Genomic DNA, 16,881 nt, shown 5'->3' on the forward strand with positions numbered 1-16,881 from the left:
AATTGCAGTTTTGATTAAATGTACATTTTCTTGAAAAGTGTCTTCTTTCCACAGGAATTTTGACTTTTTGATGAAGACCAAAAAGGGTTTGGCCCAAACATTTGGGGGTTTTGAGTCTTTTTTTGGATGACATGGAAGACAAGGCATTCAAAAAGTTCCACATCCAAATTCCAGGGGGAATGGATTTATTTCATTTTCCTTCAGAGTTTTCCCAGAATCCCTCTCTGTTTTCCAATAAATTTCAGTGTTTTATGTGAATGCATAACCTTACCACACTATCTACCAGCAAGGTGAGCAGGCAGGTTACTAAACTGGGCTGAGTGCTGATAGAAAGGTGAAAAGATTTGTACGTTGTGTCAGTCCCCAGAGCAATCAAGTTGCATGAAAGGGAATAATGCATAAATAATAAAAAATGATGGGAACAGAAGCTATATTAATAATAATGCACTATAAATGCACATGGCATTTTACAACCATATTACTAACAGACCATATCAAAGACCATGCAAGAACAGCTCTGTGCCTCTAGGGCATTTGGAACACAGACCAAGATTTTGTCCATAGAAACTGATGTGATACGTGAGGTGACAGTTTAAATTCAGACATCTGGTGAGTTGTGGGGGACGGGGCACTGTGACTCTGGTATTAATAGCATGTTCCCTCCATTCACTAGTTCAAACAAGTTGCCGTGTTGTTATTAGCTTCAGAAAGCAACCAGGCTTGTGAAAAATTAAGCTGTTTTCTTTCTGCTTGACATATTGTCGAAGAACTGAACAGACGCAGTAACAAGTTCAGGCACTCTGAAGTGTTTTGGTTAGTGATTATTGCTATAAAGTCCTCTGTTTCTTCACCCCCACCACCCTCCTTGCCAAAATGAGAATTTGATGACAAGGTAACTTGACTCTGCCTCGCCCTCAAAAAGATAGAAAGATCAAAAATAGCTGTGTGCTTCAGGCTACACAGAAAGCTTGCAAAGAAAATTTACTTGAATGAGTAAAATGGAAATTTGATGCATGGAAGCTCTCGCATATGCATTTGACCTGAGAATCATGAGAACCATTTGATGGGGGCAAGGAGGGAGGGAGATGCTTCTTGCTGCTGGTTGTCTTTTTGGTGGATTCACTGCTTTGGGAATTTCTCTTTATTATTTTGCTCCCCAGTAAAGACTGAATTGGTTTAGTTCCAGCCCCAAGGAGTGAGGAAGGAAGAAAATCAGAACAAGTTTTATCTGAACTAAATAATTTTATGAAAGTGGAGGAAAAAAAAAGGGGGTAGGGGGACCATCTCAGTCAAGATGCAAGCGACACCAGGAGAAACCAAAACATATAAGGAAAAAAAAAAAGACATACAAAAGTTGTTTTCAAGAATAATTTATTTCATGGGAATTGCACCATCAACTGCTACGTTGTTTTGCAGACATCTTGGTAGATTTTTCTCTCAAGGAATTTCTGAAAGAATAGACTGCTCTGAGGTGTTAGCAAGCCTGACCAGAGGAGGTGTCTCTGACTTTAGGTCTGTTTTGCCAGGTTTCTGAGACACGATGAACCCACGTTCCTCTGCTGTAATGTTGCCTAATCTCTTGCCCTGGCTCCCGACCAGAACCCGCTGCACCATCCTGCCCAGCGTGCCAGGCGTTCTGGCAGCACTGCCCATGTGCAGAGCCCAAGTACAACACAAACACAACACCTCGTTCCCAGCACCTCTCCACTGAACTGAATTTGGGGCTCGATTCTGTTTTCTCTTTGCCCCACCTGCCTCGACAAGCAGAAACACCTCCGCCAGGTGATCCGATGGAGATGGAGGAAACCTGTTTGTCACTTGCCGCCTGGACACCACAAACAGGTGTGGGATTTTCTGATGGGCACCCTGAAGACCTGGGTCTGTGGGCATGCCCATTCCCTCATCCAGATGCTGGAAGGTATGGATGCTGGGAAAGAGGGAGGAGAAGGGTTTATATACTGAACTTGGTTTGGATACTTTAGTTTGATTAGTTTGCTTTGAGATGCAACAAGTCCATCATTTTACAGAAGACAATGGAAACGAAAGCAGCATTTGGAAATATATATACAATTCACACTATCTCCTCCTCTTCCCTTCAGTGTGGAACAGGTTCACCACTCACCCACTTCTTCCTCCTCCCATGCAGCTCCCTTTTAAGCTTCCCCCTGCACGGTGCTGAGCAGGACCTGCTTGGTAAAATGAGGCAGCTGGTAAGCAGTGCCCCCTGCAGAGCCAGTGGGTCTGAAACCTTGCAAAATCAAACTCACCCGCCCTGCCGTGTTGCAGACCTTCAAGCCTGACCTAAGCAGGTGCCTCAGACCAAGAGCCAGAGCTCTCTAAAGGGTCCAAGTGGAGGTAGGCATGGAGGGTGGGAGGCCAATGACAAAAGGAAAGAGCAAGACCCTGGTCATGAGTTTAGCATGTTGAAGACCACATCTCCACCCGTTGCACAGCATCACTTAGTGGCACATCAGCAGGGAACTGACCCTGGAAAGCAGAATTGAAATATTTCAGCCAGTGGGTGATGGTGTACCAGTAAAAATAAATTCCTTGCATTCACTGTCTGTAAAGCTGTACTCAGAAAAGGATGACAAATGTCTTTCTGCACTCATTTCTCTGAGTGCCTCAACTGACATTTAGAAAGCTTTTCTTCTCTTTCCCTCCCATCCCTGATCTTACCCTGTCTCTTTCTTTTTTTTTTTCTTTTTTTTTTCTTTTTTTTTTCTTTTTTTTTTTTTTTTTTTTTAATTTCCTTTGGAGTTACTTCTTTTGATTCCTTGAGAATGGACTGTGCAGAGGGGGCCAATGGAACCTCTTTCCTGCCCCAGAAAAGGAAAATAATCTGCTTTTTTGATATATGTTGCCTATTTTTCTTTCCTCCCTTCAAACTGGGAGTATCAGTCCCCAGCCCAGCCTTTTGACATGACAGCTTAACGCTGTCCATGAGGTAGAAATTTGTTTATGAGACCTTTGGAATTTCCCACTTCAGTTTACCTTTGACAATGTGGGAGACTAGGAAGGTACAATTCCATCTATTAAGTCTTTCCAAGTGGTGCCATGATGCTGTTTAACCTTTCCTCACAGATGTATAATGCCAGAGCTGTCAACCTGGATAGAGCAAGTCTCTGCATGTACTTAATGTATAGACAGAGACCAGACCTTTACAAGAAAATGTCTGCATAAGCAACTTTGCATTCACCTACTGATGGTTCATTTAACTCTTACTCTCCTGAGATGCATTTTCCCCTCTTTCTACAGAAGTATATATATGCATTTGTGTGTATGTTTATATATATATATATATGCATGTGTGTGTGTGTATATGTATATAAATACATGTATATAATGTCCTGTTCCCATTACACTTGTTGGGTCACCTAAGGATAACACGTATTGCAGGTCTTTCCTTAACTCTAGTGATGAAGCCCAGGCTTTGATGTTAAAGGTCATAGGTTCATCCCTCTGATAAAATGCTGGTAATATGCAGTGGCATGTGAAAAACTTCACATCTCCTAATGTAGCAAGCACAATGAAGTGATAGAACTTAAATTACTTTTTTTTTTTTTTTGATTGAACAAAGCCCCATTTTGGGGAACACAATTCTACTTACCAACTTATCAATTTGATAAATACAACTCACATGAGCAGGGCTGATTTTTGGAAAAGAGGATTTGTCCTACCCTATATCCCATGACAACAAACCAAAATATCAGCTAATGGCACAGTTCTGGGTTGAGTTTCAGAAGACCTGAAATGTAATCCTGATCTTGCTACTATTTCTGGTGTGAACATGAGTATGTCATTTCGCTTCTCTGTGCATCTTCTTTTCTTGCTGACCTCTGTTTCATCTAGTCTTAGCTTATCTCCTGTTTTGTACGGCAGCTATCACGAGGAGAGTCCTGATATCAGCACCACTCATCAGACTGTGATATAGAGCTGCCCAGTAGATATTGGAGTCTCAGCTGGCATGAATGACAGTGGAGGCTGGAGATCAGGTCGAAGGAGTCAAACTGCTTTGTTTGATTCATTTTGCCTTTAAGTGAAATTTCAGGGCCACGTAAAAGCTCTAAGTCTAGAACTGCTCAGATACATACCCTAAAGCAACTTGATGTTCCTGAGTCGTCATCTGACCAGAAGTTTTTGTTAGACTGGCAGATTACTTGGGTATGAACTAAAACCAGCCACTACAAAGAAAAGTAAATCCATTCCTAGGGAAATCTCAGAATCACTTTTCCGTTGTAAAATGGAATAAAAAATAAAAAAAAGTTGGTATTACTGAGTTTCTCTAGAATTAGGATTTCTGAAGTCTCAGATACATAGGAATTGGAGCCTTGGTTCTGAAAACATAAAATATTCAATATGGAATTTTTCCTAACCAAATTTATTTCAACAGGGAATTTCTGTGTGAAAAAAAAAAAAATGCCACTCAGTGCTGATGAAACTCCGTGTATGCTATCCACTGCTACCTAGCTAAGGAAGAAGAATCCTCTTCTGCTACATCACCTTCCTTTCCTAATGAAGACATAGTACTCAATTATTTACAGGTTCACTGAATGAGGTGGTTAGGTAGGAGCTGGGGTGTGACTGAATAGAAGGAGAGAAAGATCTTCGGAGAGGAAATCCCAAAGAAATACCACGCTTTTGGACCACAAGCATGGTATGCATTACTTTCCACATATCAAAGAGTTATGATTATTTTTTACCAAAAGTGGGAGAGAGAATAAGGCAAGGAGCAGAACTAAGATTTTTCTGAAGGAGATAAAGGAAAGACAAAAGTTCCTAACACAAGAAGTTATTGACCTGAAGGCAGGCAGCCTAGGCCAGGGAATGAGAAAGAGAAAGAAGAAAAGCCATTCAAAAGTCGGCATGCCACAGGACCCAGCTGGGGCTTGGCTGGCAGTGATATCACTGTCCTCCCTCCAAATACCAGCCCTGGGTGATGTCATCTCTTTTCCTTTAACACATTCTAACAAACAATACAGTGCAGGGGGAGATTGTTCCTTTTTCTTCGTATTATTATTATTATTTTAATTTCCAAATTAATTTTGTAATAACAGCAATTAAACCCTCCCGCCAGCCAGCCCCTGGGGGGTGATTCTCGTTCTTGTGCAGTGAAACTTTGCTCCTAGAGAACATCATAGCAGGCATGCAATAATCATCCAGAAAAGCACAGCCTGTCATGTCTTATTGCTTAATTATCCATCTCACCTTCTTTCAACCCTCTTCTTACTGTTCCTTGTGTGATGCGTGTTTATTTTATTTCATTTTCCCCAACTGCTCTCCTTCCATGCCTTAAGATTGTGAGAGCTGGAAACATTTTTCCCTTTCATTCTGCTGCTCTGAAGTTCCTCCACCATTGGTCACCACTGACCATTCCCATGAGGAATTACAAGCTCAACACTCTCAGAGAGTTTTTCCCACTTTTAACTTCTTGTGGACAAATTCTAGTAGCTGTAACATCACTACAGCGTCATTTCACCCAGCATGAAACTGGTCTTTCTGTTTTATACCCTCAGAATATAAATGGCTATGCCTCCCAGGAACCTTTCCTGAAAGACAGGAAAATGAATCCAAAGAAACCTAGCATACAGGAGCCCAAAACACAGGATGGAACAGTCTTTAGGAGTTCCTCATCTGCATGCCAGTGGGTTGGCTTTGTAGGGCATGTGCATGTGTGCGATTTTTAATGTTCAGTTGGGTGTGCTTTAAGTCCCCTTGCTCTAAAAGCAGCTTCAGTTTAAGATAGCTGTTAACCTTTGCCAGATGCTGAAACCACAGCCAAGCATCTGAACGGTATCAGAGTGGATCATCCCCTGTTCCTTCCACCCTACTACACCGAGCCAAAAAATCCCTGCAGTTTGCATCATTTTGCTCTTCAGCTCTGGGGAAATGTTCTTCATGGAGGAAAATCTTGGCCTTCAGGTCTTGTCTAAGTAAGGTTCTCAGGACAGTCTGTGAGTAATTTAGAAATGTAAGTCTGAAGTTGAAAAGAGGAAAGAGCTGAATACCTCACTGGAAAGCAGTTTCATTTACATCTCTCCTGAAAAATAGAAATTAGTCTATGACATGGCTGGGGTAAAACTAACACAAATGACTGGTCTGGATCCATGTTCCAAGGTCTCTTTGGTTCTTTGACACTCTTTTTTTCTTGTGCTTTGTCTTTTGCACTAAACTAGGATCCAGAATGGCTGCATTGCAGCTTTTGAGCAGTTCAACTTAGACACCCTTCCCCAGGCTACAGGAAGGGGATAGTCCCTGGCTGAGGAAGCAAACGAGGAAGGTGCCAAATAGAGCTGAGGAAAGCCATTTCACTCAGAGTTCCCATCTGAAGCTTCATAGACAGGCTTCAGAACAGGTGGGAAGATGTGGATAGGATTTGATTTTCCCCTTTCTGATATCTTGGATTTATTTTAGATTAATAAAACAAAACAAAGAGAGAAAACAAAAAATAAAAACAAATGCAAATATCCTTTTCTGTTGAACATAATTTTTAAGATTTTTACCAAATAGGAATTAAAATAAACAGACATTTTTTATACTAACACTTTAAATTCAGTGTAAACCATCTTTAAACACTAATAAAAATACAAAAAGGTAAATTAATTTATTTTTAAATGAAGACCTATTTCCAAGGCAAATAATGGAAAATATAGTGCCCGCGGTGGCGTGGCAGAGCCCGCGCGTGGCCAGCCACACAGCAGATGGGTGGCCAGCCCTGGGTGGGACGGGGAGTTCCCAACACTCACATCTGCACCCAAACAGTGCTTTATGAGCAGTGTGGACACGAGCCCGGCCAAGGAACATCACTGGTAATTCTTCCCTCAAACCTACCAAATTTATTTTTTTTCCCTAAGATATGCAAGGTACGTCAAGGCTCGGCTTAGGAAAGGCTTTTAAGAGATCTTTACTGTTCAAGGCAGGCTGCGGTTTCATTATTTTTATTATTTTGGTAGAATGAGTAACAGGAATAATAGTAGCTGAGGGTTGTTTCTCTTCATTGACTCTGTGTTAGGTTTGGAAGCCGTTCGACCAGGACAGTCAAAACACAGACAGGAAATAATCTGTGATAATGTCCAACTGGGGTATCAATTACGGCTTTAGAGTTTCACGTTAAAGGGATACTGTCAGATCAAATTCAAACCAAAAGTTGTGGGTTGCCTTTTTCAAATACATACATATGCATATATATATATGTGTGTATGAGAGAGAGAGGGGAAGGGAGACTACTAGAAACATTTCCAATTCTTTTTTTTCTTTTTAAGTTAAAAAATGCAATACAATACAAAACAATACAACAAAAAATAAATCTAAAGCAAACATTCTCTTCCCTGCCATGTTTAGAGACTTGACTGCTTGTTGCCCTCAGCCTAGCCTGACCTTACAAGCTCATTGTCTCTGTTTTTAACATCCTCTCTTTAAAGACTCTGGTGGGTGAAGTGACTCTTCCCCCAGAGGTAAGAGGGGAGATGCCCGGTGGCCCTGCAGCAATCACTGGAGCAGGAGAGGGTGCAAGCCTGCACAAAGCTTGGGGAGTGCATCCCCGACCAGGCATGGTGCACCCAAACACAGACACCAGTGGAGCCTTTCCCAGCTCACAGTGGCTGAAAGAAGTGTCCTGTGATGAAAGCCATGGCAGGAGAACCAGAAGGGTGGCGTTTCAGCACAGCTTGGCTCACATGGTCGTGTAGTGTGAATACGAGAGGGAGGGGATGCTGTACCAACCATTCTTTTGGACGGGGTGGGAGAAAGAGGTGGGACTGATGTTGAGTTTGGTCAAAAACAGCTTCTTTCTGGACATCTGCTGTCAAGTCTCAAAAAGATAAGATGATAACTGTCACTTGCAGTTACACCAAGAGTCACTGGGTGGTCCCCAGAAAAAAAAACATGAAAGATTCCTTCGTACTAGGATCACATAATTAAAAAAAACAACACCATACACTATCACTCTCCCTCTCCCTCTCCATTTTCTCACCCAAAACCGGCAGAAATATATAGAAGGAAAATCTATTTACCAAATGAGTTTGTGAAACCAAGCTCTGGCAAACATGTGAGAATAAAACTGTGTGTCCAGTCCTGGAGCTGGCACATTAAAAAGAAAACTTGGAGAAAGCTCAAAGAAGAGCTGCCAGAAAGATTTATAGTCTGGAAACATGCTCACCAGTGAGAGGAGAAAGGAGAGCAATTTGTGAGATGGTGCATGGGCTAACAGGTTAATAAGTGATTAGGGGACTTATGGAATGAAAAACTCTGATATAAAATGAATCTTTGATCTAGCAGCCAGAGGCATGAGCGACTCCATGGGCTGTAGTTTGGAAATCAGCAAAGCCCACAGAGGAAATACGCAGCACGTTTCTGTGCAGAAGAGTAATGCAGCGCAGGGAGAGCTGCACCTCAAGGGACGGGGTGGATTTTCTGTCATTTGGAGCCACAGGATGACAACCCTGGTTCCAGCCCAAACGAACATGAAATATTACATCCCAAGTTAACCACAGGGCCAGATAAACTGGTGAGAGTGATGTCTTCCAGATTGTCGGCCTGAAAAGCCTCTGGGGAGTAACTGTGACCGCCCTGGTGTCCTGGTGTCCTGGCTATGTGACCTCTCCAAAGCTGGAGAAAAGGATTCGTTTTCTGTGTGTATGAGCAGGAAAGGATGGGTGTATACATGAACAGAGCCACAAGGCAATGCCCACCTCTCTCTCAGGTCACAGCTGGAGCTAGCCTGCACACCAGCATGGCTGAGCGGCACTGAGGAAGCTTCACAAACATTTGGCAGGCATGGAGGCCAAATGGGAGACTTATGAAGAGAGAAATTACATGTACAGCCTTCCTGATAGCTGCTAAACACGGCTAAGCGTGAGATCTTTGGCTCACAGAGAAGGGACCTGAGGCATTGTTCAAGTGAGGTCCTGTGTTGGCATGGTAGAAGTCTTTGGCCTCACGTAGTGATTTGCATGGTTTTGGGACCCTGCTAAAGGAAATGAGAGTCATCTTTCAGCTCCAGGGGTTTGATGTACAGGCTGTTAGGGAAAGAAGTTACCAGGCTGAAGGTGAACTGCTAGAACAAGTGAGGGTAAGCATACAGCCACATGTACAATCCTGTGATTTTCAAGTAGGAAAAAGCATCAAAATGAGCTTTTTCTGCTCTTTCTGTTCTCTGAGGGAGCTTTCACTAAGTGGACAAGGTAATGTTGAATGGACAAGGAATGACAAGGTAGCTCTCATTCCTTATAAAGGTTGTGCTACAAAGAAGCTGTAGCTACCCCAGACTCATCTTTCAGACATGTCCATTAAGTGCTGGAGAGGGCTTTCCATCCTTAGGAAACCTTTAAGTCCAGCATGATTGCAAAGCTTGCTCAATCTTTAAGAAGAATGTGTGAAATTCCAGGGTCATTCCAGAAAAGCTTAGGTTTTGACCCCAAGATTTGATTATGCTGGAGGATAAAGGAAAACAATTCTTTATACTGTAAAAATAGGTAGGAAAGTAAATTTCCAGACTCCAATGAATAAATTAAAAGTCCGGAGTTTGTTCTGAGATCTGTATGTTCTTCCTTATTCCCTCTTCTCACAGGTAAAATTACAATCTGTGTTGGTCTCTGCAGACAAATCACCCAGCAGCAGCAAATGGGAGAGATTTACACAGGTGATGATGAAACCCAGAACTGAGTTCCAGGATTTCAAGATGTAGCAACTGGACCCAACCAGAGCATGAGGACAGATGTTGTCCATTCCACGTTCCTCTCAGTCCAGGGGAACAACCTCCCAAAACTATTAACTGATGAACGCATTTGAAACCCTGACCTCAAGGCAAAAGGTCACTGCCCCATTGCCTTGCAGTGGAGCTTTCCTGTCCTCAGTGAGGAAGCTTTTTGTCTAAGCTTCCCCTCCTTTCTCTCATTTCCCTCTCTCTCAAGCTTTCTTAGACAGTTCACGTTCCATGTGACTAGAAACTGGAATGATTAAAAAGGGAGCCTCTGATTATAGTAAAACAAAAAAGCCAGAAGTTGTTTTGTTTTCTCTGAAAGAAAAGGCAGTTATTGGCCATTCTTTACAAAGCTGCAGTTTGGACAATTTTTGAGCCTGTTCAGGGCAGAGGAAAGCACATGACAATGAATTCAGGGACCATGACCATAGCATAGGACTGTGAGCGGATGCACAGTTGACTGATCCAGACAGCCAGTTCTGCCTTCCTCTGGAGCTGATAAACAGGCCCCAGTGATAATTAAGCCACAAGACTCAAAGACAGATTTTAAGCTATTTTACTTTTTTTTTTTTTTCCTTACTCTTGGCTCAGGTAAAGCTTGATCCCAGATCCCTATGAATAGATGTTTGTGGTGTTTCACACAGCCTCAAGGGTCATCCCCAGCAATCCACCTGCTGAACTCAGACATATCCCAGAACTGGTCAACAGAAGGTGTTGCATTTAACCCTTTCCCTGAAGCCAGAGTGCATGTAGGACAGATTTTATCTCTTCTAATTCAGCAGCTAAAAATCAGGCTTCTAGCATAGATCCAGTAACCCTGGAAGCAAATCACTGTATCCAGAGTTGTCTAAAGAAAATGAGACACCACTTCCCTAAGACTTGCTAAAACAAGCACAATCATACTTCAGATGGCTGAAGTGAGAATACAGTGGTAGGTGCATACATCAACTCTAGGTACCAGGAGCAAGGAACTAAAATTGTGTAAATGTTTGATGATAAATGCATTAACATCATATTTAGTTTATCCTCTGGAGAGTAAAGCTGCGGCCTCATTTTCCAAGATAAGGTACCTAAACTGGAGCCCTTATTTCCATGCCTAGAAATCAGATTCAAAGATCCTGAGAACATCTGGGTCTCACTGAGGTCACAGAAAAAGAAAGTGAAGAGGATAGGATCACTTATCACAAACAGGAGGTAAATTAAAGCAACACTTAAAGAAAAAAAAAAAAAAAAAGTAGGGACAAACCTACAGGAGACAATCTGTCTCCCTTTTTTATGATAGAAGGCTCAGCCAGGGGAACAGAAAAGTGACAAATTCCATCTTACTGAAAAGAAATGAATGTTTTGTTTTCATGGGACACTGGGACTCAATGCCACAGGAAGACTGAGATGCCGAGAGCTGAAGATTTAAGCCATTGCCTAGTTAAGTGCAGCTGGGAATTTTCCCAGTACAGAGGGAGAAAAGTGTCTATCATCACTGGAGACAACCTCATTGTTCAAATGAGCCAGCAGTTCCCTATGTCCTCCTGATTTCAGCAGGAGGCATGTACAAATGACCTGACAGAGAAAAACAGAAGAAAGCTCTGAAAGAGAATTTCAGATACCCACCTGGTTTTGCCCGCCTGGTATTCACCCCTTCTTTTATTGTCTGGCACCAGATCCTAAAGCTAGGATCATGATCCCAGAGTGAAAAGGCAAGTAAAAAAGGGGAGTGTCTCCTACAGGAAGGCATAAGGGTGGGAGACGAACCTGGCATCAATAGAAAACTTGGCTTGGATTTTCAAGGAGCTACAGAAATAGCAGACATGTTGTCATTGAAATGTAAGAGGAGGAGGGCAGAGCAAAAATATATAGGTTTTATGGGGTATTTGGAAGATTAGAAGAACAAATAAGTAACACAATGGCTGGATATTGACTCAAAGAATACTTGAACTAGATTTGACTGGCAAACAGTCCCAGTCTCTATTTGCCAACTGCTTGGAATTGTTTGAGCAATGACCTTGAAAAACATACAGCAGATTCAGAGACTGGAAAGCCAGAAGGCTGCACTGCACTGGTCTAATCCGTTCTTCTGCAATAACGACATCCCTCCAATGTCACCTAGCCTCAACTCTGCTAACTTTGTAGGCCAGCAGCAGTGGCTCAGCCACGTTAAGATATTAAACCAGTTTAAATAATTAAGTCCTCCTAAATCTTGAAAGCAGTTTAGCAGATCACATTGCTTTTAAGACACTAAATTCTTAAACCACCTTAACACTGATGGAGGAGCTGAGACCTTATAGCCAACTTAAGAGTTTAAACTCTTAAGACATTTTTCACATGATAAGCCAAATTCAGAATCAATCATAGTGCCCACATTTTTGCCTGGTATCAGTTCAGATGCTTAGCATCTAACTGCATCACCTCACACCACATTGAGAGACTCAGGGCTGAATGTCTGGTTTAAGTCATTACCTGCTTTGCCAAATCGCTTGAACTGTCTTCCAAGAGCTTTTGTGAATGTTAGTCAACCTTAATCTGTAAAGTTTATCTCCTGCTGCAGATGGTTTTGGTGTGGTATATGAGTGTATTGAGTAAGGTTTTTTAAGTTCAACACAAGTCAAAAATTTCTTATGATAAATACAAATATAAGGTCATACCCAGATCAGATGCAAAACCCTAAGAAAGAGGACTGACCCCTTTTTTAAGAGAAGAGAAGCTATTGCTGTGCTTTTGCAACTGGAGCAGCACATATACTATTAGGTTTTAAGAATGAAATGAGATGCTGGGGTAGTTAGGAAATTAACTTAATTTTTATCAAACACCAGTCCAGTGAACTCATCTTTCAGCAGAAAGTTTTATGACTGTTCACAAATTACATTTCCCTGGACATACAGCTTCAGAGCTTCTTGTGTGGAGGGAGGGAGGGGGTTACAGGTGGAGCAAAACAACGTAGAACCAGTTTTTCCCATAGAAATGTGCTCACCTGGAATAAGAAAACCTCTTGTGGTTTAGTGGGATATGATGGCTCCTAAAGCAGTAGCTATCTGTGGTAAAGAAAAAAATATATATTTGCCTAAAGCGTAATGTATAAGAACACTGAGTGCATAAAAAGGCTTGTATTACATTTTGGAGGTCTCCATGTCATATAGAGTGAATGATTTGAGGGAGAAAGAGAGGGACTCTCTGAAAGAGTGATTCAGAGCAGACATGCACTCAGGCTATATTTAAATTGGGGAATGCAAAAGCATGCCTGGACAGATCTGGACCATGTGGTTTGGAGAGAGATCTGTGTGTGCACTAGTCCTCTCTGCAGTCCCAGTACTATCATCTCCACAGGAAGAAAACCAAGAATGTGGGCCAGAAGGGAACCAGTGTATTCTCAGGATGGTCCATCAAGAAACAAGGATCCCAGTGTGTATTCCTCACACGGAATGCCCCAGAGCATTTCCCACACATACTGCTTATGGAGACAGGACCACCTTCTAGGAATGCTTCACTATTAAAGGGTCTTGGGGCTTAAGATCTAATGAAGGTTGGTCTTCTCCAAGCTGGTTGTAAGCCCATCAGAAGATAAATACTGTGGTCATTTGCAGAGTGCCTCAGCACCAGGCTTTCCACTGCAGGTTCAAGGTGGGAGACAGCAGATGGGAAGAGGCAGAATGGAAGCTCCCAGGAAGAGATATGTGGGAAGGTTTCAGAAACATGGGGGACAGCACTAGTTGTCCTGGGAAGCAATCATTTCAACACACTGACAGCTTGTTCCTGCTACTCTGGGGTCAGTGGTGTAGAGCTGATGATCTGGCTGTCCATTTCTTTGAATCATACTTTGCACATTTGTTTAAGAGGAGAGTTAAAGAAAGCCACAGTTAAAAGCAGTTTTGTTTTCTTGAGGTAACAGGTTTGCTCTGTACAAACAGTATCTCTTATCTAATAGCCCTAGAAAGGCATGTAGCGTCAAGCTGATACTGTCTTCATGCTTGGCTTATTTTTGCATTTCAGTCTTGAGATATGCAGGCAACCTGCCATCAGCTGTAAAACCACAAACCCCGATCTGTGATGGGGACTGATAAGAGAAAATATATGAAAACAGACTCCTTAGAGCTTGACTCCTTTCCAGGAGGCTCTGGACTGAGATCTGGCATTTGAAAGTGATTGTTCATGCATAAGAAGTAGCATTTTTTGTTTCCTTTTTAAGGCTGCAGGAAAGCTAGAAGAAAAGTGAGTGAACTGGGGGGCGAGGGTGGGGGGCAATCAGCATAATGTTATTAAGTTCCTACCACGACATTAGCAAGTGCAACATCCAGTAGAACAATGGCTTTGACCTGCACAGCTCCCTGTGCTTCCAGGAACCTTCTCTCCACTTCAGAATGAGAGAAAACATCATGTCGGTGGGTTGATGTGATTTACAGGGGCAGAAAACAGAACAGAAAGCTGTCAGGTTACACTCTGATGGGCCATTTATCAGACCATCTTTCCCATGCTTGCTTAGTCTGGACAGCCACCTACTGACCCTGTACTTTGGCATCTTCAATATTTCTCTGACTTCCTGCTTCCAAATAATGCTTTGCTTGCTGAATATAGGAATTAGGTGGCATCCCTTAAATGCAAGCGCCTGCTTGTGATGCTGTAGTCTGTAACATTTCAAGACCAACAGAGATCACCCAGAGTGCCTGGAGTACCTGTGGTGGCTATGGTCGCTGTATGTATGGACTTGGACCAGGGCACAACCATACCTGCCTGCTTCCATCAAGATGTTTGTCAAACTCTGCCCTTTCCTGCAGGGTTTCTGCCTAAAGCCAGAACAGAGGTAAGGGAAGAGGAACTCCTCTGGGTCTATCTGAGTCTGAAAGTAGAAACAGCAGCTACTGCTGCCACTGATGTGTGAAATCTGCTGCCCAGAAGGAAGTCTTTGTAGCTGTTTTGCCTGCCTCCATCTCAAAACATCATATTCATCCACAACTTGAGCTAGGAGGGTATTTCACCACCTGCTTGCAGAGCAGGGCCTGAGAAACACTCCCAGGCTCTTGTGCTGCTACTTCTGAGCAGGCAGCACCACCCCCACTCTCTCCCTTCTCTAATAAACATTATTCAGTCTTTGACTGAGTCCATTTCTTTGTGGGAGCAAGCCCCAGCCATGTGTTGGGAGCAAATCCTATATCCTGGTTGAACTCGTGGCAGTGACCTATCCCCATACTTTGCCTTTCCAAAGTCCTTGGGAGAAGCACCCAGCTGCAAAGCAGTTTAAATGGACAGAGAGCCAACAAGTACTCTAAATGGCTTATCTGATTCTCCAGGGAATCCATCTGGAGCCAAGAGCTTTTCCCCATCTGCATAACAGTGATTACACTGCCTACTCACCCTCATACTCCATAAAGCTCTTTTAAAACTCTAACGTAATCCCCTGCCCTTCTATCCAGACTAGGGCAGCAATTCTCTCTGGAGCAAAATCAGCTTGTCAAGAGAGAGCTTCAGCTTACTGGGAACACACCAGAGCCCAGTAGTCAGTCAAAGGGCCTCTACCCAAACAAAACCTTCAAAGCAGAGCTCATGTCCTCTCTCACCAGGTTAAGAAACGAAACAGAGGAGTTTTCCTCTGAGGATGCCCAGGTTACACAAAAACTATTCTGAAGCTTATTACAATCCCATGACTGCTACACCCACGTGGCACTGTTCTGGATCATCTTTTCTGCACAGCCTGAAAGCTTGACTTCACAAATACACGAAGCTATCTTGGGACTGGTGCAGAAGACTGACACCTTCTTCCCACCATATATTGCTTCTGGCACTAAAAGCATGTTCTCAACCTTCTCCACAAGGTGAAGAAGCAGGTGATGGTATCCTGTCCCATATTGGCTCCATTTGGTGGTCCTACATTGAACCTCTCCACTTACAGCTCTGAAAAGGGGAAAATGTAAGCAAGGGGCCCCATGGTTGGGGTGAGGAAATACAGACTGAAGATAGTACCAATATACAAAGTCTAAAAGGGCTTTCTTTTTCCTTTTTATTTCTGGGGGGGGGGTAGAGGGGAGAGCATTTGCGGGAATGTCTGGAGCTGTCCACTGCCAGCCGTGGCCCTGTCTCCAGCAGGCCATGAGCAATGAAGTAGATCAATGAAGATGCTCAAGACGAGAGCAGGTATGTACTAAACTTTTCCAGAACACTACCCCAACTTACTGACATTTCTGGCTTGTGGACTTCCTTAGCAACTTCTTGATAGATTCAAAGAGAAGTTAAACAGATTAATGGAAGAAAAATCTTTAGCACAGAGCATCATCCAGCTAGAAATTCCACAGCTTAGCAACTTCTTGTGAACAAATATCTTCTGTTTTTGTTAGTTTGTTTTATATTTGCTTTTTAATTTTGTATGATACCCTCCAATTATCCCACCTTTTGGCTATCTCTTCTTTTACTTGTGATGCTTGACCCAAATGAGATGCAGAAGCTCTTTATAATTAGTTTATATAGAATAATAAGCTTTACTTGAACATGGAAGTTGGAAATAAAGACAAGATCTGGACTGATTTCCCTCTGAAAAAAAAAAAAACGCAGTTGCCCAAACATACCTAATCACTTTCCTTCATCTAGCCCATGTTTTTCTTATTATAATGATTTTCTGTCTTTGACTGCATAAGACTTTCTTTTTGTATCCTGGGGTAGCTAAATGAATTTGAAATGAATATGGATTTCCTGCTGATCTTATTTAGTTTTGGTCTTCACCCTAGAATTGAAAACATCAATGCCAGGGTGTGTTAGAGGTACACTTCTGGAAAGGCAATTATGCTATAAATGCTCAGCTGTAACTTATATAATAATTATTTCTTCAACTGAAGTTCCTTTTGAAGTACTGTCCAAAAACTTGCAATAGTCCTAACCCATAAGCATTTTGGTGGGGCAGGGAGACCAAATTCTGCGCTCCATCTGAAACCATTCTGCAGAGACTGCGTCTGAAGTGCGCTGGCATTGGGTATGGCTGGATCTCTCACTTTAGGTGTTTGGAAATCTGTCCGCAAAAGATGTATGCCCTGCAATGTTTGTTTTTCAAATATTACTTGGAAATGATATGACAGATGACTGATCTCTTTTTTTTTTTTTTTATCCCCTCTTGGCTGAGGGTTTCCCTAGAACTTGAGACATGTCTCTGCTGAAAAAAATCACTCAACGCTTATGAAGAACAAAAGATGACAGAAGGTTATTCAGTG

The 16,881-nt window shown here is 42.5% G+C and overlaps 1 long non-coding RNA gene across 1 annotated transcript in view; it reads right to left on the reverse strand.

Annotated features, from left to right (window-relative positions):
- Positions 1–1,121: 1,121 nt before the first annotated feature.
- LOC136791105 (uncharacterized) overlaps positions 1,122–16,881 on the reverse strand; it is a 79,186-nt gene continuing 63,426 nt past the window's right edge. The window contains exon 4 of the long non-coding RNA XR_010832372.1: positions 1,122–2,487. This is a non-coding gene — a long non-coding RNA (uncharacterized lncRNA). The remainder of the gene's footprint in view (positions 2,488–16,881) is intronic.

The sequence above is a fragment of the Anser cygnoides genome, chromosome 6 (assembly GCF_040182565.1).
Source record: "Anser cygnoides isolate HZ-2024a breed goose chromosome 6, Taihu_goose_T2T_genome, whole genome shotgun sequence".
Taxonomy (NCBI): Eukaryota; Metazoa; Chordata; class Aves; order Anseriformes; family Anatidae; genus Anser; species Anser cygnoides.